Raw genomic sequence first — 12,119 nt, 5'->3', positions numbered from 1 at the left:
ATGCCAGCTCATGACCAGCGAAAGTGTTAGCAATTGCACCCTAACCACATGCCGGGGGCTCCCACTGTTCCACCTACTGTTCGTAATGGGGTCCTCAGAACCAGTCAGCCAGTGAGCGGCACAGCTCCCAAATCCCATTTTTGAGACTACTGTCTTAGGTCAACCAACTGCTGTTGTAGGTCAGGTTTCCTGGGAAACAGACTCGGAAGCAGAGATTTGCATGTAGGCAGTTTATTGAGTTTTGGGAACAACACCTGTGAGAAGGAAAGGAGACTGGATTGGGTAGAGAGAGAAGTCAGGCTCTGATGCAGTGACATCAGAGGCTTCAGGAGATTCTACGGGGAGATCAGAAACTGGGATGGCCCTTTGGAGGTGTCCAATAAAGATGAGGAAGCCAGGCCTTCGTATGCCCCACTGGCTTGTCATTGGATGCGGGATGCCCTAGCAAGGGGATCTCATTTTGGGCAACGCAGCTTCCTTTGGTTGAGGGCAGCTCCTGGAAGAGACTCCGCTGTGAGCAGTCTGCAGCTAACACTCCTTGCAGCTGAGGGAATAAGTAACCTGGTTCTGAAGGAGAGGCTGGGAGGCATAACCACACTCCACTCCAGTGAGTGCTGTTACTCTACCCCTTTTAGAGAAAAGTAAAACTGAGACACGGAGTAGGTAAGTAACTTCCCTAGCCAGGGAGTAACAGAGCCAGGGCCCATGCTCTGATGCCTCTCCAGGAGAAGGAGGAAAAGGAAGATCCTTCCTCCATTCCTGGGATCATGGCCAAGTCAAGGAACAGGTTAGACAGGCTAAGTCTGCTTTTTATATTCTAGGGTCTCCATACTGGTGCCCTTTTCTCTCTTCTTAGAGTCTTCTTCCCAGACCTCAGCCTCGAAGGCATGGCGGGGAGCGTTTTGGGCTTGGGAGCGGAGATGATATTGTCTGGGTGGGAGTAGGCATGACTGGTGTTGAGGCAATGACTAGACTGCAAAAAAAAAAAAAAGTTTTGAAAGACAAGTCGAGGGAGGTAAAGTGAGATCGTGAGGCTAAGGTCAACTATGGGGGTCTGAATAGTCAAGCTAAGGAATTTGAACACTACTTTGTGCACAGTGATGAGGGGAGTGGAGGGTTCTGAGTAGAACTGGGTGGGTGAGAATGATGTTCATAGCATTGCTGGAGAAAGATTTTAATGTGTCCCGGGGCTGTGGATGAACTGGTGGCAGAGACTGGAGGCAGGGAAGTCTGTTAGGAGGCTGCAGCAAGAGTCTGAGAGCCGGGAGGAAGCAGAGACAGTGAGAATAGCAAAGAGAATGCTAGGCTAGGCATGCTTAGGCAACGATGTCAGCAATCCAAGCACGTTAAAGGCGATCATCTTAGGAGATACCAACATGGACAAAAGGACCTCAAGTGTGCCCCACAAAGGACCCTACAGCAAAGCTTCATTGAGATGAAAGCATTCAAGGGCTTACTATGGAAAAGGCAGCAGAAATTGCTTTCCCTCAGTGGAAGTATAAGCACCTACGTGACAACTAATACATGAGTACAGGAGGGCACGTGGGTACACGAGTGACTGTTTGTCAATGTAGGTAAGGATTTTATTTAAAAACACTGATATGGTAATGCTGTGTGCCAGGCACTGTTCTCTATGTGAAGATCAACTCAATCATTTATTGTTGCTGCAATTCTGTTACGTAGGTGTTATGGGAAAACTGAGGTTCAGAGAGTTTAAGTAATTTGCCCTAGGTTACCCAGTATTTTGGTCAGCTTAAACTGTTATAACAAAATACCATAAGGTGGATGGCGTATAAACAGACATCAATTTCTCCCAGTTCCGGGGGCTGGAAGTCTGAGATGAGGCTGCCGGCATCGGCAGGGGGCTGGTGGGGGCCTCTTTTGGGCTGCAGACTGCCCACTTCTTCTTGTGTCCCTGCGTGGTGGAAAACCAGCAAGGGAGCTCTCTGGGTTAAGGTCACAAATCCAGTCACGAGGGTTCCACCCTCCTGACCTAATTATCGCCCACAGTCTCCACCTCTTAACACCATCATATTGAGGGTTAGGATTTCAGCATAGGAATTTTGGGGAGACGCACACATTCATTCCATAACATCTAGTAAGTGGAAGAACCAGGATTCAAACCCAGACGCTGTCTCCATATTTCACACCACTAAGCACCATGCTCTGCTAGGACGCCCTGTGATGCACTATGATAAAAATGAAAGTGGGAGCCAAGCACAGTGGCTCACGACTGTAATCTCAGCAATTTGGGAGGGCCAGGTGGGAGAGTCACTTGGGCCCAGAAGTTCGAGACCAACCTAGGCCACATAGTGAGATCCCATCTCTACAAAAATTTAAAAATAAAAAAAATGAGCTTGGCATGGGGGCTTGTGCCTGTGGTCCCAGCTACTTGGAAGGCCAAGGTGGGAGGATCATTTGACTCTGGGAGGTGGAGGCTACAGTGAGCCAAGATCGCGCCACTGCACTCCAACTTGGGTGACAGAGTGAGACCCTGTCTCAAAAAAAAAAAGAAAAAAAAAAGTGAGGATAAAAAGATAATAGTCGCCAACTTACTGGTAAGTCCAGTTGAACTTTAAAAATTGCCAAGGTTTCTAATTTTTATTTTTGAGCCTATTGTTTCCACACTTTTACCTGTGACTTCATCTTATCTTCTCTCTCACATTTTGGATTCATAAACACCTTTTGGGAAGCCACGCCCATCGCTCTGTCTCAGGTCATCATGATCAGAACAGCCTGAAATAATCCCATACATCCACAATGACAAACGGTGGAACATCTTAGTATTAGGGGGTTAGTCACTTACTCTTTCCTTAAGTGCTTCCTTTGTTCATATGGAAAAAAACTATAGAACACCTGCCCTGTGTGGTCACTGGGCTGAAGATTAGAAATACAGAGAAGAGGCTGGGTGCATGGCTCACGCCTGTAATCCCAACACTTTGGGAGGCCGAGGCAGGTGGATCACCTGAGGTCAGGAGTTCAAGACCAGCCTGGCCAACATGGTGAAACCCCATCTTTACTAAAAATACAAAAAATTAGCTGGGCATGGTGGAGGGCGCCTGTAATCCCAGCTAATTGGGAGGCTGAGGCAGGAGAATCGCTTGAACCCGGGAGGCAGAGGTTGCAGTGAGCCAAGATCACACCATTGCACGCCAGCCCGGGCAACAAGAGCGAAACTCTGTCTCAAAAAAAAAAAAAAAGAAAAAGAAAAGAAAAAAATAAATACAGAGAAGAATAAGGCTTGGCCCCTGTGCTTGAGGGGTTTGTAGTCTGAGGGACTCTGGTCACCCCAGGTCCCCCACCCAGAATTCTAAAAGCAATTTTCAATAGGGAGGCAGGGGAACATTCTATGGCTGTTGGAAGCAGCCGGGGGTGGGGTGGAGTTGATGGTACTGGTATAAGGAGGAGACTGGGGCAGTTATGCCGTAAGGGGAAATGTGAAACCTTGTCTTGATACACTTCTCAACCGGACCCTCAAATGCTTATCAGCTATTTTCTCAGTCTTGGAAGAAGCCCTGGGGGGTCCCTATTTCATTGACATTTTGATAGATCCATGGAAGAGTTAGGTGGTTTGCTCAATGTGCATAGAATTCTCTGTCCTCCAATTTCATCAAGTACATTTCTATCCTTAAAACGTGCTCGATAGAGAAAAGAGTATACACAACTTATATCTAAGTACAAAGCATACATCATAAAATGAACATTTATAAACTGCTCCAATTCTGTTGGCTACCTGTGAACTCCTCCCTAATCCCGCCCCCTGCCTACCTCCCAGAAGTAACTGCTGTCCTGGATTTTGTGTTTATCATTTCCTTGCTTTTTAGGATAGTTTCGTCACACATATGTGACCCTAAACAATAGAGTGTTTAGTTTGGCTTACTTTTTTAGATTTGTAAAAATGGTTTCCTTCAGTATAGAGTCAGCTGTGACTTGCTTTTTGCATTTCACATTGTATCTCTAAGATTCTTCCAAATTGCCCAGTGTAGCTGTACTTCATTTTCACAGCTGTTGATTAATTCATTCAATAAACATTGATTGGGTCCCTGTAATATTCTATTAAGTAAATATATCACAATTTATTTATATAGTCTCCTATCAATGAATGTTTGTGGTGTGTGTGTGTGTGTGTGTGTGTGTGTGTGTTTGCCTTTGTCAGTAATGCTACTGGGAACATTCTTGTGCATGGCTCCTGAAACATATGTGCAAGATTTTCTCAAGAGCACAGGTTTTCCAACTGGGATTCATGGCCTTTAGTGGGTCATAAAATCAATTTGATAGATTCAATCAATGCTTAAAAAAAAGAAAGAAACAGAGCAGAAACTGAGTTCCTTTCGTGTGTAAACTGAGTTCCTTTCTAAGTATCTCCATGAAACTTTTGTTTCAGTTACTTTTGTGTATCCTGGGTTATGATGTGAAGGGATTTTCTTTTTTCTGTTTTTTTTTTTTTTTTTTTTTTTTTTTTTTCCTGAGACGGAGTCTTGCTGTGTTGCCCAGAGCTGGAGTGCAATGGCACGATCTCGGCTCACTGCAACCTCTGCCTCCCAGGTGAAAGCAATTCTCCTGCCTCAGCCTCCCTAGTAGCTGGGATTACAGGTGCATGCCACCACGCCTAGCTAATGAGATTTTCTTACTATAGTTCATAGAAAAGTTTGAAAGCCCTTGCTCTAAGGTGGTGCTTCTTAAACTATCTATGTGAGTTTTAAAATTTTTTCCAATCTGTCACGGACTGATACTTTTGTAAAATACAACAAAAATTAACTACTTGGAAAATGAAATCTTAAGAATTCGAAGACATACAAAATATAAACCCGAATTTTTAATTATTATATTCAACAGACATAAATTATAATCCAATGAATATAGTGTGGCAGTTTTTCACAAAAGACAAAATATGGAAGCAACCCGAGGGTCCGTTGATGGATGAATGGATAAACAAAATGTGGTAGAAACATACAATAGAATATTACTCACCCTTTGAAAGGAAGTAAATTCTGACACATGCCACAACATGGATGAACCTTGAGGACATGAGGCCAAATGAAATCAGTCACAAAGGGACAAAGCTATATGATTCCACTTATATGAGTACTTGGAGTAGTCAAGATCATAGAGACAGAAAGTAGAATGGTGGCTGATAGGGGCTGGGAGAAGGGGAAGTTGTTGGTACGTGTATCAGTCTGTTCTCACACTACTAATAAAGACATACCTGAGACTGCGTAATTTATAAAGGAAAGAAGATTAATTGACTCACAGTTGAGCATGGCTGGGGAGGCCTTAGGAAACTTACAATCATGGCAGAAGGAGAAGCAAACACATCCTTCTTCACATGGCAGCAGCAAGGAGAAGTTCTGAGCCAAGCAGTGGCGGGAGGGGAAAGCCCTTTATAAAACCAGCAGATCTCGTGAGAACTCACTATCACGAGAACAGCATGGAAGTAACTGCCCCCTATGATTCAATTACCTCCCACTGGGTCCCTCCCACAACATGTGGGGATTATGGGAGCTACAGTTCAAGATGAGATTTGGGTGGGGACACAGCCAAACCATATCAGTATGTAATTTCAGTTTGGGAAGATAAAGTTCTAGAGATGCATGGTGGCGATGGTTGCGTGACAATGTGAATGTATTTAATGTCACCAAATTGTATGCTTAAAATGGTTAAAATGGTCAATTTTATGTTATGGATATTTCACTATGATTTTTTAAATGTCTAAACAAATAAATATAGTGTGTCAGTATCAAGTTGCTATGAACTTTTTTACATGCTTACTCTTTCTGTATTTCTAACAGATTATTCACATATCAGCACCAGGACCATACTTTGAGTAGCATTGCTTCAGGTCGTACATCTAAGAACAGATCAACTGGTGTATATGCTAGGCACATGTTTACCTTTACAAGATAATCTCAAATTGTTTTGCAAAGAGGCTCTTCAATTCTATACTCCCAATAGCAGGTGTATTAAGAATTTTCCTTGCTCCTCATCCTTGCCAATACTTAGAACTGTCAGAATTCTTAATGTTTGCCAATCTGGTGGGTGTAAAATAGTATCTAGTTTTGGTCTTATTTGCATTTCCCTGATTATTAATAAACTTGAGCATCTTTTTATATGTTTATTGACTAGTTGTGTTTTTTATTTTGTGAAATGCCTGTTTAAATCTTTTGCTCATTTTTCTACTGGGCTGTTGGTATTTTATTATTGATTTGTAAGAGTTTGTTTAATCAGCAAATATTTACTGAGCACCTGCTATGTGCCAGGCACTCTTGTGTATTATGTATGCAGTGAGCAAAATACACCAAAATTCCTGGTCTCACTTCAAAGTTTATAGTCTATTGGGGACAGCAGGAGGCAGGCAATCAAATCATTTAGTTAAATAGGTAGTATGTACGGCAATGATAAATGCGGAGGTTAAAAATAAGGCAGGAGCCGGGCATGGTGGCTCCTGCCTGTGATCCCAACACTTTGGGAGGCTGAGGAGGGCGGATCACTTGAGGTCAAGAGTTCAAGACCAGGTCAAGAGTTCACCACCACCAATATGGTGAAACCCCATCTCTACTATAAATACAAGAGTTAGCCAGGCATAGTGGCACACGCCTGTAGTCCTAGCCACTCGGGAGGCTGAGGCAGGTGGATTGCTTGAACCCAGGAAACAGAGATTGCAGTGAGCCAAGACTGTGCTACTGCACTCCAGCCTGGGCAACAGAGCAAGACTCTGTCTTAAAAAAAAAAAACAAAAAAACCCAGGAAAGGCAATAGGCAGGGAGTGGTGGTGAGCTTTGCAATTTTTGAACAGTGGTCAGGAAAGGTTTTTTGAAAAATACGACATTTGAGCAAAGATCCTGAAAGAGATGAGGACATATGCAGGTAGATGGCTGTAGGAAAAGTTGATTATATATTCATTTGTCAGTTACATGCATTACAGATACCTTCTCCTACTTTGTGGCTTGCCTTCTCACTTTCTTGAAGATGTATTTTGAAAGAAGTTCTTATTTTTAATATACTGTATCAGTCTTTTATTTTATGGCTAGTACATTTTGTACCTTGTATAGAAAATCTTTCCCTGTCCAACATCATAAAGGAATTCCATATTTTCTCTGAAAGTTTTAAAGTTTTGCCTTGTAAATTTTGCTTTTAATTTATACAGAATTTACTTTTGGAGATGGTATGATATAGGGATCTATCTTTCCCCCCATGTGAATAACAAATTGTGGGTACCATTTATTAGATAATCTATCCTTTTCCTGTGGTCTGTGATGCCATCTCTGTCATAAATCAGGTTTTTATATATGTGCAGATCTGCTTTGGGGGATTCTGTTCAATTCCATTTGTCAATGTGTTTGTCCCTATTGCTATACCACACTCTATTACTTACTATGACTTAATATTATGTTTTTATACATGAAGACTTGGTTACTCTTAGGACTCCATCCTTCCGTATACATTTTAGAATTAGCTGCTTGCCAAGTTCCTTGAAAACCCTCTTGAGATATTAACTAGAGTTCAGTTGACTCTGTAGATCAATTTGAAGAGAATTGACATCATTTCTTTCCTTCCCTTCCCTTCCGTTCCCTCTCCTCTCCTCTCCTCTCCTCTCCTCTCCTCTCCTCTCCTCTCCTCTCCTCTCTCTCTCTCTCTCTCTCTCTCTCTTTCTTTCTTTCTTTCTCTCTTTCTTTCTTCTTTCTTTTTGTGACAGGGTACAGGCTGGAGTGCAGTGGCACAATTACGGCTCACTCCAACCTCTGCCTCCTGAGCTCAAGTGATCCTCCCACTCAGCCTCCTGGGTAGCTGGGACTACAGGCATGCACCACCACACCCAGCTAATTTTTGTATTTTTAGTAGAGTCAGGGTTTCACCATGTTGGCCAGGCTGGTCTTGAACTCCTGACCTCAAGTGATCTGCCCTCTTCTGCCTCCCAAAGTGCTGGGATGACAGGCATGAGCCATTGCGCCCAGCCCAATTTCTAGGATTTCTGCACTAATGTGGAATGGATGAGATTAACCTCTCATTTTCTTGACCAATTTTATTTCTTGACATGCCTCTAATGGATTTGTCACTGTCGCTAAGCACAGGTTAATTATCTATAACTTAGAAGGCCCTTTTTTCCCTCTGCTGGTCACCCAGTAGCCTTTCCATTCTGGCCTTTTCCTTCTAACATCAGCGCTCTGATGTCTGAGCACCAACTACAGTGGAGGCCACACACAGCCCCGACAGTTCAATGGTAGGCTTGAAGAGGCCAAGCCCCTGGAGGCCTGGCTGATTGTCAATCATATCCCTCTTCTCCTGCTCAAAACTTATTTTGTCTGAGAAGCTCTTCCTGATTGCCAGCCTATGATCTACCTTGAGGGCAGGAGCCACATCTTTTTGTCCCTCTATCCCTAGGGCCTAGCACAATGTTTGCACAGGGCAGCCACTCATAAACATCTGTGGAGTTGAGTTTACCCAACCCAATTCTGAGCTCTTCTTGGCTTAGTTGACACTGATTAAATTTTTTTTTTCAAAATGTTCTTAAGCCTTTTTTTTTACATGCGTGTCATGCATATGCAAAAGATAGACAGTGGTGGTTTTGCAGATAAGAATTGTGTGTATTAAGGAATTTCTTTTAATCTTTCCAATGCCAAGGCCTGCCTCATACAAGCCTAAGTCCCTTCAAAGTCTTGTCCCATTGGTGTTTTTATTCACACTCTTCCTCACACATTGAAAATTCTAGCTGGGCCTGACTCTAATGTTTCCCGGGCCAGCCCTGCCCCTTCCTGCTTTTACCTTCGGGCCGTACCTTTGCTCACGTTGTGACCTTTTCTGTCTTCAACCCCTCTTCTTCTCATGAACTCCTCTGTCTTTTACGTTTTACTGAAACAAAATCCTTGGTGAGATTGTCCTCTCTTCCTCTCCTTTCCTCCTTCACTCCCTTGGAATCAGTCTTTCATCCTCTATGCTATACAGATATTACGTACATGCCTTTAAAAAAATTCTTAAAATCTCTGAATTAGTTCAGTGTATATTTCCTAAAATCAGAAAATTGTCTTAACAGAAGTATGCTACAGGCTGGATGTGGTGGCTCATGCCTGTAATCCCAGCACTTTGGGAGGCCGTGGCAAATGGATCACTTGAGGTCAGGAGTTCGAGACTAGCCTGGCCAACATGGTGAAACCCCGTCTCTATGAAAAATACAAAAGTTAGCCAGCGTGGTGGTAGGCACCCGTAATCCCAGCTACTTGGGAGGCTGAGGCAGGAGAATCGCTTGAATCCGGGAGGCGGAGGTTGTGGTGAGCCAACATCACACCACTGCACTCTAGCCTGGGCAACACAGCCAGATTCCATCTCAAAAAACAACAACAAAAAAGAAGTACACTACAGTTGTCAAAATCAGGAAATTAACATGGACACAAGTACCATTATCTAATCCACAGCTCATTCTCAAAATCATCCGTGATCCCTCTCATTACCATTATTATAACAACCACATTACTTTATAGATATGTATTCACATTTTTCTGTGCTCTTGTGTGCACATAATAACCCTAGGAGTCTGGGATTATATCTTTTATCCTTGTGTCTTCTGCGTGCGTGTGCATGTGTGTGTGGGGGTGATTAATCAATGAAATCATGTGGCTTGTTTTGGCTTCCTTAGTCCTTCCTGTACGGCCTTTCCCTTCCTGCCCTGGGGTGCGCTCCCTCATTCTGTGGACCGGTGCCGTCCGTCTTTCTCCCTCTCTCTGAACCCTGACACTCACTTCATTTCTGAGCCTTCAGACTAAGTAAGATGACTTAGTTTAAATGGTGGCTTGCAATCCTTCTCCTCCCGAGTAGATACTGAAGGGTAGGCCCAAATGAACACTGCAGTCCTGCTGTCCTCAAGGGCCTCTGTTTCTAGTGTGCTGTGGCCTCCTCCAAAAGTCAGCACTGTGACTTGCTCACACTCTGTGCTTGATGTCTACTGGTCCAGCGAATGAATGCAAGTGTGAGAAGGTGGCCCCGAGATGATGAGCCCAGGGTTCAAGCACTCTCCAATCAGGTCACTTGACTGCATCGTCAATGGCTGGACATACTGTTCCAAACTGGCAGTATTATATTACTTCCCTTTAGCTCATTTAAAGCCAACAGGCAGTTCTGAGAAGCATGTCAGACTAGAAACTTGGACTGCCTGTTTTATGAGGGGAAAAAATATCACTAAGAGACCAAGGAGAGAAATTGAAAAAGGGCTGAAACACACCTCATGGGGGTTGTCACTATTTTAAAATGCTTGACTTTTTAGCTGGTTTCACTTATCCCTTAAATGCTTGGAGCTCCGAGGGGAGAAAATTCTGCAGAATTTGCAGACAGGTTTCCTGCCCTCAATAAGCTTATAATTCATGCCGTGTGCTTGATTTAGCTCTTTGCTTTCACGTTGTCTCCTATTCTTTATCGAGCCTTTCTATTTCCCACATTATTCTTGTTTATTTCATTGCATGATTGATGGTGAACCTTTGTGGAGTGCCAATAATGTGCATGAAAATGTGAGAAACTTGGAATTAGGTCCCGGTGGGCTTATAATACAAGATTGACTCTAATACCAGCTTGTGTTTTTCCCCCTATCTGCTGCTTTTCGTTTTTTTCCGCGGGGTTCAGTGCCTTCACAAGAAGTAGCTACCGTTCGCCTGCTCCATTCAAATCCCCTTCTAAGCACTATGATCTTCCTAAACCTACATTTGACACTTTGGCCTCTTGTCTTCCCTCTGTGAGGTGTTTCAGGACAAGAATCCATTCTTCACAGATTGGGCAAAGTGTTTTGATCCCAGTGGAAAGTCGACAGAAACCCTGGTCTTCTATCCTCTCCTGGGCAACAGAGCCCAGAGGGCATCTTCAGGGGTTCCCAAAAAGGCACTGTGGGAGCACAGGCAGAAGATGATTCCAGTGGCTGAAGAGGCCAAAACTCTGCCTGCCATCTTGCCTGCAGTGAAGGGGGGCCATGCTCATCCCAGCAGTTAATCTTCTGATCGCTGGTTATGGATAAATAAACTTGGGCCACCTGATCCCTCACAGGGCTGTTGGAGAGAAGCAGTGAGGGGTTGCTCTGTTCCCAGGATGGTTCTGTCATGGGACTGGTTTCTTGGGGATGATTAGCACTCCTCTGCTACAGCCCCAAATCAAACCCAGCGGGCTTATGTTACGACACCCTGCAATATTTGTTGACACTGTTTTCCTGCTCAAATTGCCATCCTGTCTTCGTGAGGTGAAGGGGAGGAGGGAGAGTGAGGTGAGGAAGCAGTAAGAGGAACCCAGGTCACATCTCATCCTCCCACGGGGACCAGAGCCAGCCTCCTCCCCACTGCGCCTTTTCTGATGTTTTGTCCAATCTCATTGGTGTCTCAAGCCTCCCAGAGTTCTAGCCCCTTCCCCTAGGGAGGTGATTTTTCACAGTGAATCCGCTTGTCCTGACTCCCCGCTTTTAGCACTCTCTTAATTCCAGCCATTGTTTTACTTCTAAATGCACATTAAATAGCCCATCTTTCTCTTTGATTCTTTTCACCTTGGTGGTGTTTGTAGATGGAATGATCATCCTTGATTTATGAGTTAGCCAAGCTGTGCGTAATTATTTCTTCATCTTCACTCATGGATCCTTCCATCCCTTAATCACTCTTGTTTTTCCCTCTGCTGCCACTTTCTGTACATTTGTGTGGTAACGAGGCAGCTAGTGCCGTGTCCAGTTCCTGTTCCGGGGACTCAGTGTCTGATGAGGGCAGTTAATGTGCCCAGGACCTGCCCCTCCACATCATGAGTCAGCTTGTCCCTGAGTTTTTCAGCACTTAACACCTTCATCATTTCAGCCACTGTGTCTATTGAAAGTGCGTGGACCACAAAATACCGTGGTTCATCCCTCTGTCTCTCTGTCTGTCTGTCTCTCCCTTGCTCTCTGTCTCCGTCTCTAGTGTTTGTGGTGGAAGGATTGTTCTTGATCTATGAATGTATTTATTCCTGGTGACTTCTGAATAAAGCACTGCACACACTTCAATGTAGATATTTTCCTGGATCTCCCATTGTGTGGGGTAATTTAGGAAGAGGCATTGTGAGGGTGGAGGAGGGGTAATGTGTCTAGTTTCAGGCAGCCTGGGTTCAAATCCCAGCCTCTTCACTGCCCCTTC

The 12,119-nt window shown here is 44.1% G+C and overlaps 1 long non-coding RNA gene across 1 annotated transcript; it reads right to left on the bottom strand.

Annotated features, from left to right (window-relative positions):
- Positions 1–215: 215 nt before the first annotated feature.
- LOC105739160 lies at positions 216–5,321 on the bottom strand. Its single transcript, XR_001115047.1, has 3 exons — positions 5,252–5,321; positions 2,635–2,736; positions 216–973 (listed from the first exon to the last, which is right to left on the bottom strand). It is a non-coding gene; the product is annotated as an uncharacterized LOC105739160 (long non-coding RNA).
- Between the last annotated feature and the right edge of the window lie 6,798 nt (positions 5,322–12,119).

Source organism: Nomascus leucogenys, chromosome 15 (genome assembly GCF_006542625.1).
Source record: "Nomascus leucogenys isolate Asia chromosome 15, Asia_NLE_v1, whole genome shotgun sequence".
Lineage (NCBI taxonomy): Eukaryota > Metazoa > Chordata > Mammalia > Primates > Hylobatidae > Nomascus > Nomascus leucogenys.
Note: the sequence above shows the minus strand (reverse complement) of the source record. Positions and strands in the feature narration are given on the sequence as shown.